The sequence below is a fragment of the Nicotiana tabacum genome, chromosome 20, assembly GCF_000715075.1.
Source record: "Nicotiana tabacum cultivar K326 chromosome 20, ASM71507v2, whole genome shotgun sequence".
Classification (NCBI taxonomy): Eukaryota; Viridiplantae; Streptophyta; class Magnoliopsida; order Solanales; family Solanaceae; genus Nicotiana; species Nicotiana tabacum.
The window spans coordinates 83,608,333-83,624,290 of record NC_134099.1 but is presented as its reverse complement, the minus strand read 5'-3'; the positions used below and the strand labels follow the sequence as shown (position 1 = coordinate 83,624,290).

Sequence of the window (15,958 nt, the reverse complement as noted above, 5' to 3'; positions counted from 1 at the left end):
AGGACATACCAGTCAAAAGAGCAAAGTGCATAAAAGTAAAGCAAGTAGAATTCCACAGTCTAGCCTTGGCTTTCAGCTGACTAGACAAGCAGTAACACAAGTAGCAGAGAAAGAAGAGAGAGTTTGAGTGTGTATGTGTGTGTTCTGAACTATCTGTTCGTGTCTTTAGAGAAAAGAGGGTAGAGTATTTATATCTTTGAAAAATAGGTAGAAAATAAGGTAACAAGTAAAGGTCTAACACAAATATGGAAGTAATCACAATTAGAATCCCATTAATACAAGTACTTCCCTTTAATCAAGGAATTACAGCCCAAACGGATACTACCAGGGATAATTAAGGAAAGAAAATCAGTTTGAGGAAGATTGATTTTTTACCCTATAAGGGGTGGTAAAATTACAGAGTATATAATTGAGTCCAAGTACATAATATACTTAATTTGGGGAAAGGATTCAGCATGGGTGAAACATCACAGCAAATAAAGGAAGGGAATCAATCAACTTAAACAAACGAGTGAAGTATTAGGGGTTTATAAGAAAACCTTGTAATCAAACCGTAACTTAAGGAAATTAGGATCAATCAAGAGGGAGTCATGATTCTGCACCTTGACATATAAATAGAAAGGAACGAACAGGCGTATCAGACATGCAAGGTCAATCATATTGACAAAAGAAGCAAACTAGATGAACACAAACATACAGAAGTGACATGAGTAGGCTAAGGACTACTTGAAACATGGTAATCAACAAAGTCAAGTAGTCATAGCTAACACATAGAACAAAAATGAAGAAACCAGTCCAACACATAGTAATATGTAAAAGAGATCTTTAAACTCACAGTAACAAGTGAGGAAAACCTTTAAGACATTAGGGTTTTAACAAAGTCGAGTTAAAAATGGTAAGAACTCAGAATCATTCAAGACAAACAAAGAGAAAGGATCTAACCATAAAGAACTCAACCAAAACAAATATACATACAAAATAAACAAAGACAATTCCAGAACCTCGGATAAAACAAAAAATACTTAAGGTTTTCAACACGATGAACCAGGCAGAAGAAAACATAAACAAACCATTTAAATATAGTAAAATCATAAGACAACACCGAAAATCAGAGGAGAAACCTTGTAAAAGAGGTTGAGGAAACCCTAATCTTGAAAACGGAGAGTCACTTTGAAAAATAGGAAAAATCTTTGAGGAAAACACTAGGAGGTTCATAACATACACAGATCTAAGACAGATCTGAAAGAAAATCGGAAAGTCTTTAAAGTTAGGGTTTTGGAGAACCCAGATAAAGTGAGAAAACTTCGAAAAGTTACCGATCTAGCCGAAAAAGTTATGGATCTGACTCGAACAGCCATGGATGGACGGAAAAGGACCATGGATAGAAGTTGAGCAAGGTCTGGACTAGATATCCTCGAGATCTTTCCATGAAATCACATAAAACAGGCAACCAGGAGACATAGGAGACCGGTATACGTCTCGAACAACCATGGGAGTCCATGGATTGAGTGAGGATCGAAGGGGATTAAGGTTGATTTGGGTGGCGGCGGCTAGGGCTAGCCTTAGGTTTCAGAGAGAATTGGAAGGGAAAGGGATTCAAGGGCGGCAGGTTGGTAGGGAATGAATTAGTTCAGGGTGTCATTTGGGTTTAAAAATGGTAAGGAAAAGGGGACCGTTGATCTGGATGATCAACGGTCAAGATCGAATGGGGTAGGTGGGGTTCTGGGTTTGGGCTTGGGTCCGGTGGGTTTTCAATTGGGTTGGGGTCCGGTTTTGAATTAAAATTGGGCTGGGAATTGGATCTTGATTTGGCTATAATTGAAATACAAAAGAGGTTGTTATTTAAATAGCCAATTTTTCCTTTTTTTAATTTATAAAAAATAGTAAATAGTTTCTGAAAAATAAATTGAAAGTACTAAAGTGATTTATAATACCTAATTAACAATTTAAAAATGCAAGATCCGATTTTATGCGTATAAAACACAATTAAACCTTAAAATGGCTAATATTGCAATTATGTGTAATTTAGCTTTTTAAAAATACTAAATATAATTGTAAAAATATGTAAAAATTAAATTAGCCATATTTTGGCATAAATATAAATATACAATAGATGAATTATCAAAATCATAATTTTGAAAATAATTATTGGGGATTTAATGGGTAAAAGGGGAGGAAATAAATTAATTTAAACCTTTAAAATTATGGAAAAAAGGATAAAACACTTGGACATGCTCATATATGCATATATATATATATATGTTATTTTAAAGGTGTTTTGCATATTAAAAATATATAGAGAAAAATTGGGTATCAACAATGGTTCCAATGTTACAAAGATAGAGATTGAATCAAGGCAATAACCAGGCAGCAAAAGATGAGGAAGGATATGTGGGAAGTGTCATGCGGTGACTAGATTTCTAAGGAAGATAGGTGTAAGAAGCGGAAGTTGAATAGTTGCTTAAAGAAGAGGGTTTGGCCAAAGTGGGAGAGTGGCGGAGCAGCACGTGGATTCAGTGGAAAAATAACTTCACACCTTAAGGAAGGTTTAGAATGATTTGGGAATTTTAGTAATCAGTGATTGGGTCTACGGATTTAATTTGAAATTTTGGATATCATACGGTGGGAGGTTGGATATGATGAAAGGGAGTTGCTTGATATGAAGAAGGATACAACATGACTTGGGATGGAAGGATATTGTCGCACATTTAATTGATGTCCACGAGGAGTGAATGGACTTGTGCAGCTGGTGAATGAGCACGGGCTCAGGATGGGTTATTGATGTCGTAGTGATTGTACCCCATGCAGCGACATTGGAAGATGTCGATAGGTAATTTTCACAGGTGGGTTGTCCCCTATGAACATGTTAGCAGTCGCGTGGTTGGCGAAGCTTCTGCGAAGGATTTTACTGGCCATCCAGTAAGAGGTCAAACATATGAATATTAATGGAGATTCAGAGTGTTCATGAAGTGCTAATGGAAGGATTTCAAGGAATCTGGTAGTGTGATTGTGCAAGGTCATGTCAATAAGAGATAAAGAATCTTGGTAGGTTCTAGAGTTGTGTAATAGTGGCCTTAAGATAAGTGGGAGAGTTCCACCGCCTACGATTGGACTGCATGGTCGTCTATTGGTGAGATTTCTGGATACTAGTACATTGATGGGCTATTTCAGCTAAGGAAAAGAACATAAGTGGTAATATGAGTAGAGGAATTGTTAAAGATGTGCTATAGTTGGCCTTATTAACCCATGTTCAAGCTTGGGAAAGGTTCAGGATTTATGCTTTGTATAGATGGGGGTTTCAAGGAAAGTGATTCGGCCGGGTGCTTCGTCGAGAGGGTGTTCATATGCTAGAAGATTCTTAGAATTGACTATATTCGGGACCAAGCCAGAGTGGGTGACTCTCAGACAACAGTCCTAGTAGATTCACAGGTCAAAGTGTGGTGTCTAAGGATTTCGAGTCCATAAGTATGGTTAAGAATCGGGTTTCTACAACGGATTATGAGAAGAGGCTTGGAATGTTCTATGATATCTTCGGCTTTGTAGTGTAACATTTGAGGGAATGAGAGAAAATGACTTCGGATTCGTAGGAGAGTGTCAGAATAGGCGTACCAGTTGAGGATGCAAATAGGCGCACACAGAAAGTATGAAATGGTTCATGGAATTTGAGACAGTATAGTCTAGCGATACAAGGCCACTCGTGATGAGTGCGGATCGAGTTCGTTATGTGTTGAATGGATTTATTAATATTTCTAAGGCAATTAAGGATAAATTAGAAGAGGTTGGATTGGTTAGCCATAGTGGGATTGGCATATTGGTGGTAGTAATCAGTCCCTTCAGCATGATTAGGTTATGTAGGTGATTCATGACGGTATGTGAGGCCTAACGGTTGTCGTGATTGATTTTATTTGGAAGTATTCAAGTCTTATGGCCAGTTATGTGTGGGCGGATCCCGGAAGGGTTATGGTGTCTTAGACCACTACTTGAGGATTTGCATGTTCTACAGTTATGAGGATTCACTCGCGTGTTGCTATGGTTCTCTTAAAATAAGTAAATGGAAGTTTCTATATGATGAAGTATTGATCTATTAGTGGTTCAGGAGCTTTGATGAAAATCTTGTACTATCGCATATTAGCGTGTTAGGTGCAGTGAGTGGTATGGAATTTGAAAGTGAGAATCAAGGTTGCGGTTCGGTGTTGGCAAGGATGTCACGATCTCGGATGAGCAGGAAAGGAGTTGGGATTTTTAAAGTAAATTGGTATTGTCTTCAGTGTTACCTGAGATCAGTGCCCTGTGCGGGAGGCTTCATGTATGGAATTGCGGATTCTTGATTTGTTTTATAGCATTGTACGGCCGGTGGTGAGGATGTGCACACTTGTTATCTAGTGCGAAAGGTCGTAGGAGTGTACCTCACGCGAAGATTCTATAAGCGTGACATGTAGTCACTTGATTGATTGAAGATTTAAACCAAGTGTGAAGATTGTGGTAATATCACTAATTTGAGAATTTATGCCTGGAGGGCACTCGGTTTATTAGGTTATGGACTGTGGAGGTTTGCTCCGATTATGACGGTTGTCCTTGTGCGTTATGGGAAAAGGAGGGGTTATTAGGAACCCTTGAAAGGTTATTAGCCTAGTACGGTGCGATTCAAATTGACTTGAGATCTGTGGATGGATTTAAATGTGAATGTGGGCTCGGTATCGGGCCAGATGTGTTCATTTCAGCAATGCGCTCCTTGTGGAGGAGTATTTGGACGTCGGGTGTTATTTCTTCGTCAGTTATTTCATGTAATGCTATATTTCGCCGTGTGAGTTGTGAGGCAGCTCGCTAAATTTCTTATGCATTTCGGTTCCGCGCAGCGATGGTGTTATGTGAGCAGGATGTCTTTTGAGATTTAGATCATATATCGCACTTCAGTTGTGCTTGCGTTTTGTAGCTTATGGTGCTATATGTCTCTCCAGGGTTGGTATTATGCACTAAGCGTGCTTGTGATCGATATTCGGTATTTTGTTATAATGAGCAATTTAGCTCGATATGTATATCCTTATGAGAGGATCGAGTGGCACGCCGCCATGGTTATGTTATTTGGATTGGGTTGCAAGCCGCAACAGATGATTTTGAGTACAGTTTCGATATTCTAATTTTTGTGTGTTTTGTTTTCCATTTTCTAAGGAAAGTCCATATTAGCTGCGTGAGTTGAGTAGTCCCTTCCAACGTTCGTTTCCTTTTGTATCACATTCGAGTTGTAGCCTATTGGCACGTTGTGGCATCATATGGGACTTTTGGTTATGTCCGAGGTGACTTATTACCTGAGTAGTTCGTACTGGGTGAGACGGGATTATTGGATCCAGGATTAGTGCGATCGGATTATAAGAAGTATATTAAAGAGCAAATACCATTATGTAGTTCAGAATGAGGTGATGGTTCTTGTAATGAGTATAGCCCCAATTATTTGTTGATTCGACAGTTGGTTACGAATTTCGACACAACTCTTCCGTCGTGGTGGTATTGCAAAGTTGAGGCAAGATGTATATAGGTAATGAGATGTATTGGGAGCACCAGATTCCTGGAATTTCGACTATTATGATCAGAGGATATTATTATGGTTATGTGAGTTATGCGGGGCATAGTGTGAATTTGATCACGCCCAACTATGCCTTATAAAAGGACAATGCGGACGTTGCAAATATACCTGAGTATTTATGCCCAGAGTCTCCACAGAGAATTAACCTATCAATTACTTTCGTTGGACTTACTAAATTCTTTAGAATCAACTTCCCCAAACGTTGTGAATAACAGTTGATGGTATATTTAATAACTAAGATTGAAAGTCAATAACCAATTGTAAACTAAATATGCTTAAGTTGTGAACAATAATGAGAAGGTTCTAAGGTAGTGATTTCCCCTTTTGATGGAATCCCTTCTGTTTATGTTTCATATAGATTTACCAACACATCTCTATCAATCATGAACACTCTTTTTACCGTGAATCTCTCCCGAGTAATCACGATAATTTACTAGACACACTCTCCCGAGATACGCCAGCTGGCTTTGTTTATTACAGTTCACTTTAGATTGCACCCAAGACTTCATTATCCCTAATCCCGCCTTTAAACTCGCAGTTATAGATCCCTCTTATACTTTGGGAGTGATGTTGTTCAACAATTACCTAAATATGCACTCTCTCCCGAGTTATGCATACTAAATAGGCACAACTAATTGAGGATCCTGTCAATTAACTACAACAAATACGTAGTTGAACAAATAGAGATTAAACTGGCAAACTATATTAACATAATCAAGAAGTTCATCCTTCAATAGGTTCCATCAAAATCCTAGACAAAGGATTTAGCTACTAATGACAATGGGTAAATAACCTATGAAAATATTCATGATCAAAATTGCCAGAAAAATAAAGAGAAGAAGAAAATATGATGTTTTGGGTGATCTCTCACACTTGTTTTCCTTGCCAAAGTACTCTCTAAAACATTCCATGCCTCCCTTGGGCAAGTTCTATTGTTTAATATAGGGTTTTGGGCTAAAAATCCCGTGTTTTGCACTTCAGTCCCTCAATTTTCCGCTTCCTATCGCGGTCCTACCGCGGTTACGCCAGGACCGCGGCCAACTAGCCTCTCAAAATCCGCAACAGCTTTCTACCGTGGTCCGACCGCGGTTATGCCGGGACCGCGGCACTCCATTTCCAGTTCTGGTTTTGCTGCCTTCGCGTGATGCACTTAGCGGATATTGTTAGATTGGCCTCTTTTTCTCCGTAGTTGATCCCAAAAGTACTTCATAGACTTCTTTTATTGTATGTAGCCTGCAAAGCATGAAAAGCACTAATCAGAGCATCTTGTTATCACTTTTTACCATAAAAACTATACACGAAGGTGGTTCTTTAGGGCCTAATTATAGTCCAATTCACCTATTATCAACACCCCACACTTAAATCTTTGCTCGTCCTCGAGCAAGTTGAACCACACTTCTAGGCCTAATCGTTCGATGCATTACCCAATTTATGTCATACCCTCCATTACGAAAGAACAATCTAAGCAGTGCAACAGCCACACCTCAGATGAAGACTCTAATGCCATGCCACACTCGTGCTTACTCTAGTTACTCTAAACAGAGGTGAAAACTTGCTTTTTCTTCCTGATTCATATGCCCTCACATCACATTTCTGAGAGTAGTTCCACACACAAAAATCAAGCAACAAAGGAACTACAGATAGAACGAATCCACTCAATCTCAGCAAAGAACATTCACATGCCACACAGATACACCATAAGCTTGCCTTTAGTGTAATACTCTACTAATCGAGTTGTTCAGTCCAAGATCAAGAGGTCTTTATTTGGTTATAATGTAGGCTAAGGGACGGGTAGGATATATTTGGATATAATGACTAATCTCCCTAAGCACTTTTAATACAATCGTTCCATTTATTCCAATTTCCATGTTCAACCCAATCATTCTTCCACACTTGTTTCATAGGCTACCCCCACTTTTCTTTAGGTGCAACTGGCCTCTTTTTTTTATTTAATTTGTTTTTTTAACAGCCATTGCACCATTCAAGTATTTTCCTGATTTTTCTTTTCCCACTCCATTACTACCCCACAGTTTGACTTTTATATGCTCTTTAACGATTCAAGTGCTTCTAGGAGGTACAGGTTCAAACAGTCAAACTATTCAAACACAGGGATGTAGGTTATTGTAAGGTTATCAAAGAATAGGCTCCAGGCTCGAAGGGGTTAACTATGGCAATATGTACGGGTGGATTCATAATTATATAGGCTACACAAGAAAATGCCTCAATCATCTCTAAAGCCAAACAACTTCTATTTCGCTTTGCAAACACACAGGGCAAGTTCTAGGTATCGCATGCAAGCACAGAATACAAGTATTATCTCACACACACTTGGCATGTAACTCATTCCGAATTAGTTCATCAACACACTCACATGAGCGTTCAAGAAAGACAAGGTGTGCAGAATTAAGGCATAAAATTACGAGTCTACAAACGAGCCTAGACGTCGTACCCTTAAGTTCGTTTTAGTTATTTGCAGGTGTGTACATTACGGGTTGCATTCTTTCCCTCACCCATCTTAGTCCAATAGAGTCCTAAGGGTCCTAAAAATATTAAAGAAAAATCTACCTAACTCGGTTCAAGAAAATCCCTTGGAAAAAAACCGTGGTCAAAAGAAAAACCAAGGAGGAATTACTACACTACCTAAAAAGAAAAAGAAAATAAAATAAAAATCTAAATGGACTACACTACTTGTTTTTTTTAAACCCGACTTTGACCCTCAAGAGACCCGTCGACAAGTGTCCGTCGTTGGGCCAAATCAGTTACTTCTAAGGTGAGTACAACCAATTATACACAACAATAAAGATACAGAACTACAACACTCAATGTATATGAACACTAACAATACACCACTAAAGAAAGTCTCCCACCCCACACAAAAAGAATATGGAATGTTCCCATGTCATAATACAAATAAAGTGCAGAAGGGTAAGAAGACTTCCCTGAGCATCACTCGGAGCCGGAGACGGTGCTGGGATCCACATAACAATCCCTCCCCAAAGCACGAAACCAAGCTATCATTCGGCTCTCAGACCTAGCCTGCCGCTGAGACATGGCATCCATACGCATATGCAGGCCATCCACCGAGGAGCGAAGATCTGCCACCTCTTCCTCCAAAGAATTCAACATGGGTCGGCTAGACTATGATCTAGAGAACCCTGCCCCAGTATGGGGTCGCCGAGAGGATCCGGCTCCATCATAGGATCTCCTGGATGGTGCCATGGGTGCTGGGGCATCATCCTCATCATCAAGCTCAATGGTTGTGGGTGCATCTCTTCCCACTATGATCTTTGAAGCTCTGAATGCCGTTTTTGCGGGCAAAGCTCTATCTGTAGGATTGGTGGGGACACCATCCAGCAGACACAACCTCGTCACAAGTGAGGGAAAGTAAAACCCCTTAGATGGTAGAGGTGACCGAAGGATCATTTCATCTCCAATAATTCTCGCCACATCAAAGTCTTTCTTGGTGACGAAGCACCACACCAATAGAGTCCGTAGGTGGTTCACATCTGTCGTGTTGCCCGTGGGCAATAACTGGCTGCAAATAATGGTGAACCAGCACTTAGACCCATGTGTGAACGACTTGGAGTGAAGGGTAATGTTTTCCTGTAGCTAGATTGGTCGACCCCCTGTGCAGATTGTCTCAATCATAGTGTCCCAAGTGACCCCTTGAGCGTTGTGGTAATGATCAATGTCACCAGTGAACTAGGGCAGTTGCAAGAGCTGGCGAATCTTTAGAATTGAGGCATCTACCACCCTGCCCCGCACAATCACAGACCGGCACAAATTTTCCGGGCAGTTCGCGTAGAACTCCCGAACTATTAATGGGTTTTCCGTCTCAGGTTTATCAAACAAGAACTCCATCTCCCTCCATCTAATTTCCTCATACATGTCTTCTTTTTCCATACGGAGGGCAGCCCTATCAACAGGAATCTCAAGGACAAAGCTTTTGGTGGCTTTAGCATGAAACGCGTCCTCTGCCTCCTGTGACTGGAACCTGGTGGCATCATATATTGGCATTTGGGAAGTGCTTGCCGAGCTCTTTCGCCTTTTTCGGGCCATATTACCAGCAGACAATTCAGGGTAACAATCAGATGCATCCTAACATGTGTCAGTCGGATGGGTACTCAGACTTCACCACCTGATGGCACCAAACAGTTTCCTTTTGTCAATCAATGCCAGTATACCCAATTAGTAAGGTGCCCAAAGTTGACAACCTCCACTATTGCCCTTACACCACTATTAATTCTACAATTCCGCCATATAATACCCCACACAATCTCCCACAAGTGAATCATGTCAAATTCTACCACCACCGTAAACTAAGAAGGGCACAAAGTGCTCCAAAATTTTACAACACACCCCAATTTTCGGCCATTTGGGCCCCTCCACCAAGCTTCACCCTAAAAAATATGTTTAGGCCTCTAAAAATTATAAAAATCGCCTCCAAGTTAAGCACAATGAAAACCCAACCATTTAAGCATCAATCATGGCCAAAAGAAGCAAATAATGGAGAAAAGGAAAGAAAAGAAAGAAAAAAATAAAAAAATTACACTAAAACACTACCTAGGGTTTAATTGAAACTAATTTAGACTACTCATTACACTAAGTTATGGAAAAAAAGAGAAAAGAATAGAGAAGCTGACCTTGAGGATGAATGGAAGGGATAGGTTGTGGAGAGAGAGAGATGGAGAATAAAGGAGGGGCAACAATGGGTGTTTGAGGGATAGGAGATGGTGTGAAAGAGAGAAGAGAAGAGAGAAGGGGATGGGGGTTGCGGGTGGTTTGAAGAAAAGAAGGGTTTGGGGGAATAGTGGGGGGTTAGGTTTATTAAAAGGGGGGGAAAAAAGAGAAAAAAAAATTCTGCACTTACCTGGCCTCGCGTTGGTCTGCCGCGGTCCTACCGCGGTTACGCTGGGACTGCGGTAGACCTCTTTCAGAGGGGGTATTTGACCATGGTCCTACCGCGGTTACGCTGGGACCACGGTAGACTTCTTTCAGAGGAGGTCCTTGACTGTGGCCCGACTGCGGTCTGGGCGTGTTCCTGCTACTTTTTTTTTATGCATTACACTTACAACACATTCGTGGGTTGCCTCCCACGCAGCGCCTGATTTAACGTCGCGACACGACACAGATGAGCGCATTTAAGGCTCGCTCGACCTCTGTTGTTCAGTCAGGTGTAGCTCAGACACTTTCTTTGGTTCGCTCATGCCCACATATAGTTTCAATCTCTATCCATTGACTCTAAATGTACGAGAGTCTTTCTCTGTGGAAATTTTGACAGCACCTGAAGGGAAAACTTCAACCACTCTAAATGGTCCAAACCATCGTGACCTGAGTTTACCCGGAAATAGCCTTAATCGTGAGTTATAAAGCAACACCATATCTCCAGGATTGAAACTTCGCTCCACAATGTTCTTGTCGTGCAACCTCTTCATTCTTTCCTTGTACAACCTTGTGCTCTCAAAAGAAAGATGTCTGAACTCATCGAGCTCATGCAATTCTGTGATTCTCGTTGTGCCCGCAGCCTCGATGTCTAGATTCAGCTATTTCAGTGCCCACCACGCTCTATGTTCAAGTTTCACTGGCAAATGGAAGGCCTTCCCGAACACCAACTTATATGGTGACATACCAATCGGTGTTTTAAAAGCAGTTCTATAGGCCCATAGTGCATCATCTAACTTTTTCGCCCAATCAGTTCTTGTGGCGTTCACAGTCTTGGTTAGCACACTCTTTATCTCTCTGTTGGACACTTCAACCTGCCCACTAGTTTGCGGGTGATAAGGGGTAGCCACCTTGTGGCGTACATCATACTTTGCAAGCAACTTCTCGAAAGCTCTATTATAGAAGTGAGTGCCTCCGTCACTGATAATCGCTCTTGGTGTCCCAAATCTGGTGAATATTTTCTTCTTCAAAAACCCCACCACCACTCTTGCATCATTAGTGGGCAACGCTGCAGCTTCTACCTATTTGGACACGTAACCTACAGCAACAAGTATGTACTTATTGCCATAGGAGCTGACGAAGGGACCCATGAAGTCAATCCACCAGACATCAAATACTTCCACCTCTTGAATTGGGTTCATGGGCATCTCATGGCGACGGGAAATGTTCCCGGTATGCTGACATTCATTGCAGCCCTTCACCCATTGGTGCGCATCTTTAAACACTGTTGGCCAAAAGAATCCGGCCTCAAGCACTTTCGCAGCTATCCTGACCCCTCCAAAATGTCCTCCATAAGCCGATGCGTGACAAGCCTGCAAAACAGAAGATTGTTCTATCTCGGGGACAAACCTTCGGATCATATTGTCAACACAAATTCTAAACAGGTAAGGCTCATCCCAATAATACATGCGGCAGTCACGATAAAACTTTTTCTTTTGTACAGATGAAAGGTCATAGGGAACTATACCGCAGGCCAGGTAATTTGCAAAATCTGCATACCATGGCGCTTTCTCAAGACTAGCAGCGAGCAGCTGCTCGTCTGGAAAAGTTTCCAGAATATCTTCAACCTCAACTGCATTTTCAGCTCTCTTAAGTCGTGATAGATGATCAGCGACTTGGTTCTCTATGCCCTTACGGTCACGAATTTCAAGGTCGAATTCTTGCAGCAGCAACACCCAACGAATCAGGCGCAGCTTAGACTCCTTCTTCTCAATCAAGTACCTGAGAGCTGCATGATCAGTGTATACAATTACTGTACAACCAATCAGATATGATCTGAACTTGTCGAAAGCAAACACCACAATCAACATCTCCTTCACAGTCACAGTATAGTTCAGCTGGGCTCTACTCAGCGTTCTACTAGCATAGTAGATTGGATGCATCAGCTTGTCCTTCTGTTGTCCCAGCATTGCCCCCACTGCGCAGTCACTGGCATCACACATGAGTTCGAATGGTTGCTCCCAGCTGGGGGCAACAATGATAGGTGTTGTGACCAGTCTCTTTCTAGCTCCTCAAATGCTACCCTGCAATCATCATAAAACAAGAAAGGGTGATCTTTTTCTAACAACTTATAGAGAGGGTTGGCAATTTTTGAGAAGTCTTTTATGAATCTCCGGTAGAAATCGGCATGCCCAAGGAAGCTTCTGATTGCTTTGACTGAAGTTGGAGGAGGTAGCTTTGCTATTACATCCACTTTTGCACGATCCACCTCAATTCCTTTGCTTGACACCCGGTGCCCCAAGACTATGCCTTCTTGTACCATGAAGTGACACTTCTCCCAGTTCAGAACCAAGTTAGTCTCAATACACCGTTTCAACACACGCGTCAGATTTATCAGGCACTCATCAAATGAATTCCCCACCACTGAGAAGTCATCCATGAACACCTCCATTATGTCCTCTACCATGTCAGTGAATATGGCCATCATGCACCGTTGGAATGTGGTGGGTGCGTTGCATAGGCCAAAGGCCATCCTCCGAAAGGCATAAATTCCATAAAGGCAAGTGAAAGAGGTCTTCTCTCTGTCCTCCGGTGAAATGGAGATCTGGTTGTATCCTGAGTACCCGTCTAGAAAATAGAAGTATGACCTCCCTGCTAGTCTGTCTAACATCTGATCAATGAAGGGAAGTGGGAAGTGGTCTTTTCGGGTGGCTAGATTTAGCTTTCTATAATCCATGCAAATTCTCCAGCCTGTGACTGTTCTTGTAGAGATCAATTCATTGTTATCATTCTTAACTACCGTCATGCCACCCTTTTTAGGTACACATTGAACTGGGCTAACCCAGCTGCTATCAGAGATTAGGAAGATAATTCCCGCGTCTAACCACTTTATTACTTCCTTATTCACCACTTCCTTCATGTTAGGGTTCAGACTTCTTTGGTGTTACCTGGAAGGTTTGTGTCCCTCTTCCAGTAGAATTTTGTGCATACAGTAGGCGGGGCTGATCCCCTTTATGTCTGCCATGGTCCACCCAATGGCAGTCTTGCACTCCTTAAGTACCTGCAAGAGTTGTTGTGCCTGCACATCTAACAAACTAGATGAGATAATAACAGGTAATGTGGAGTTAGGTCTAAGGAATTCATACCTGAGATGGTTGGGCAATAGCTTTAACTCCAGCTTTGGTGGTTCTTCGATAGATGGCTTGGCTGGAGGAGTCTCTCAATTTTCCAAGTGCAAGGGCTCAAATTCTAGAGTTCTATCCCAGAACCCTCTACCCTCTAATGCCAACACCCATTCTGCCAGTTCCTCTCCATTCACCTCATCCAAATTCATTAAACATGCAGCAAGGGGGTCCTCAATGGTTAGCACCTCATCATCAGTCTCTACGATTACATCCATGGCATCAATAAGAGAACAATTAGCGAATTCACTTAGTCGTCTCATAGATTTCTACACATTGAATGTTATCTCTTCATCGTTCAATCCCATCTTGAGCTCCTCGGTTTCACAATCAATGAGAGCTCTCCCTGTGGCCAAGAATGGTCTTCCCAAAATTATAGGAATCTCTTCATCCACTCTACAGTCTAAGATCACAAAATCTGCAGGGAACACAAATTTCCCTACCTGAATTAGCACATCATCCAGTATACTAGAGGGTCGTTTCACTGTCTTGTCAGCCAGCTACAACAACATAGAGGTGGGTCTAGCTCTTCCAATGTCCAGCCTCTTGTAAATCGCCAGGGGCATAAGATTGATGTTGGCCCCTAGATCACATAGTGCTTTAGCTAAAGCAAAATTACCAATAGTGCATGGAATTGTAAAGCTCCCTAGGTCAGATAGCTTTTCTACAATTGGTCTAGTCACCACTGCACTACATGTCTGAGTAAGAGTAATTGTGGCCAAGTCTTGGAAATCAAACTTTCGGGACATCAAGTCCTTCATCATTTTTTCATACCCAGGCATCTCCTTCAAAGCTTCAATCAATGGTATGTTTACCTGGATTTGTTTCAGCATTTCGAAGAACTTCTTGTATTGTTCCTCATTTTGGTACTTAGCCAGCCTCTAAGGGAAAGGTGCATGAGGTATTTTCTTCCCAATCAACTGGGATTGATCCTTATCAGCTGCTACATCAACTACTGGTTCCTGGACTGTCTCAGCTTCTTTCTCGGTCGCATTCTGAATGTTATTTTCTTCCTAGGCAGGCTGGACTGGCACCTCCGTCAGTTTCGTTGACTCATCCAGCTCAATGGGCACTGGTATAAGTATCTCAGCTTGTCTAGTTTCTCGAGCCCTCTCTTGCTCTAAATCCAGATCTCTGCCATCACGTAGACTTACCGCCATTAGCTGCTTTGGGCCTTGATCTTTTGGATTTATCAGGGTGTCTGCAGGTAATGTCCCATAAGGACGATTGTTCAGAGACATAGAAATTTGGCCCACCTGCACTTCAATATTATTGATTGCTGCATCATGCGCATCCACTCTCTCATTAATCTTTGCATTAGACCCAATAACCTGCTGCATCATTGCCTCAAGTCTAGCAAACCCATCTTCCTGCCTTCCACCATGCTGTTGCTGAGGAGGGTGATACCCCTGCTGCTGATTCTGATTATTATATCCCTGTGGCCTTGGGTAAGGTGCCATATTGTTAGGGGGTCTCATACCTCCCATGTTTCCATTGTTGAACTGTGAATGGACTAGCCTGTATTTTGATTTTGCTGGCCCCAATTCTGACCACCCTGTCTCTGGCCTCTATAATTAGACACATAATTCATGTCTTTAGGGTAGTGGTGATGATCATGTTCTGCATTCCATTGGTTACCGATTGGCTGACTAATGCAAGATGCGCACAAACCCCCATTGGTAGTATCTACGATGTGTACCTGCTGCTTCTGCCCTGACTCTTCCACCTTTTTGGTGAGTATACTCATCTGTGTCAATATGGTGGCCATATTTTCAGCCATAGAGTTGGATGGATCTAAGGGCACTGGAGTGATAGGTGCATTCCTGGTTGTCCATCCCGAATTTTGTGCCATCTTGTCAAGCAGATTCTGGCCTTCTCTCCATGTTTTGCTCAAAAATGCTCCACCAGCTGAAGCATCAACAATGTTCTTCACGCTATCTGACAATCCCATGTAAAACTACTGCCCCAACATCAGATCTGGAATACCATGGTGCGGGCATATAACCAGCATCCCTTTAAAGCGCTCCCATGTTTCATGCAGTGTCTCCATTGGTCTCTATTTAAAACTCAAAATTTCATCAATTTGTTGAGCAGTCTTATTGGGTGGGTGGAACTTGTTATGGAATTGCCTGACTAACTCATCCCAAGTTGTTATAGAATTTATGGGAAGTGAGTTTAGCCAAGTCTGGGCAGCTCCTGTCACTGAGAATGGAAACAATAACAGCTTGATTACTTCAGGAGTTACGTTGGGCTGCCTTTGGGTTTTGCAGATAGAGAGGAAGTTCTTCAAGTGCTACTGAGGATCTTCGACTTG

At 41.8% G+C, this 15,958-nt stretch overlaps 1 non-coding gene across 1 annotated transcript; it reads left to right on the top strand.

Annotated features, from left to right (window-relative positions):
• The first annotated feature begins 15,626 nt into the window (after window positions 1–15,626).
• LOC142174995 (small nucleolar RNA R71) lies at window positions 15,627–15,733 on the top strand. The gene has a single exon (XR_012704192.1). It is a non-coding gene; the product is annotated as a small nucleolar RNA R71 (small nucleolar RNA).
• Window positions 15,734–15,958: the final 225 nt, after the last annotated feature.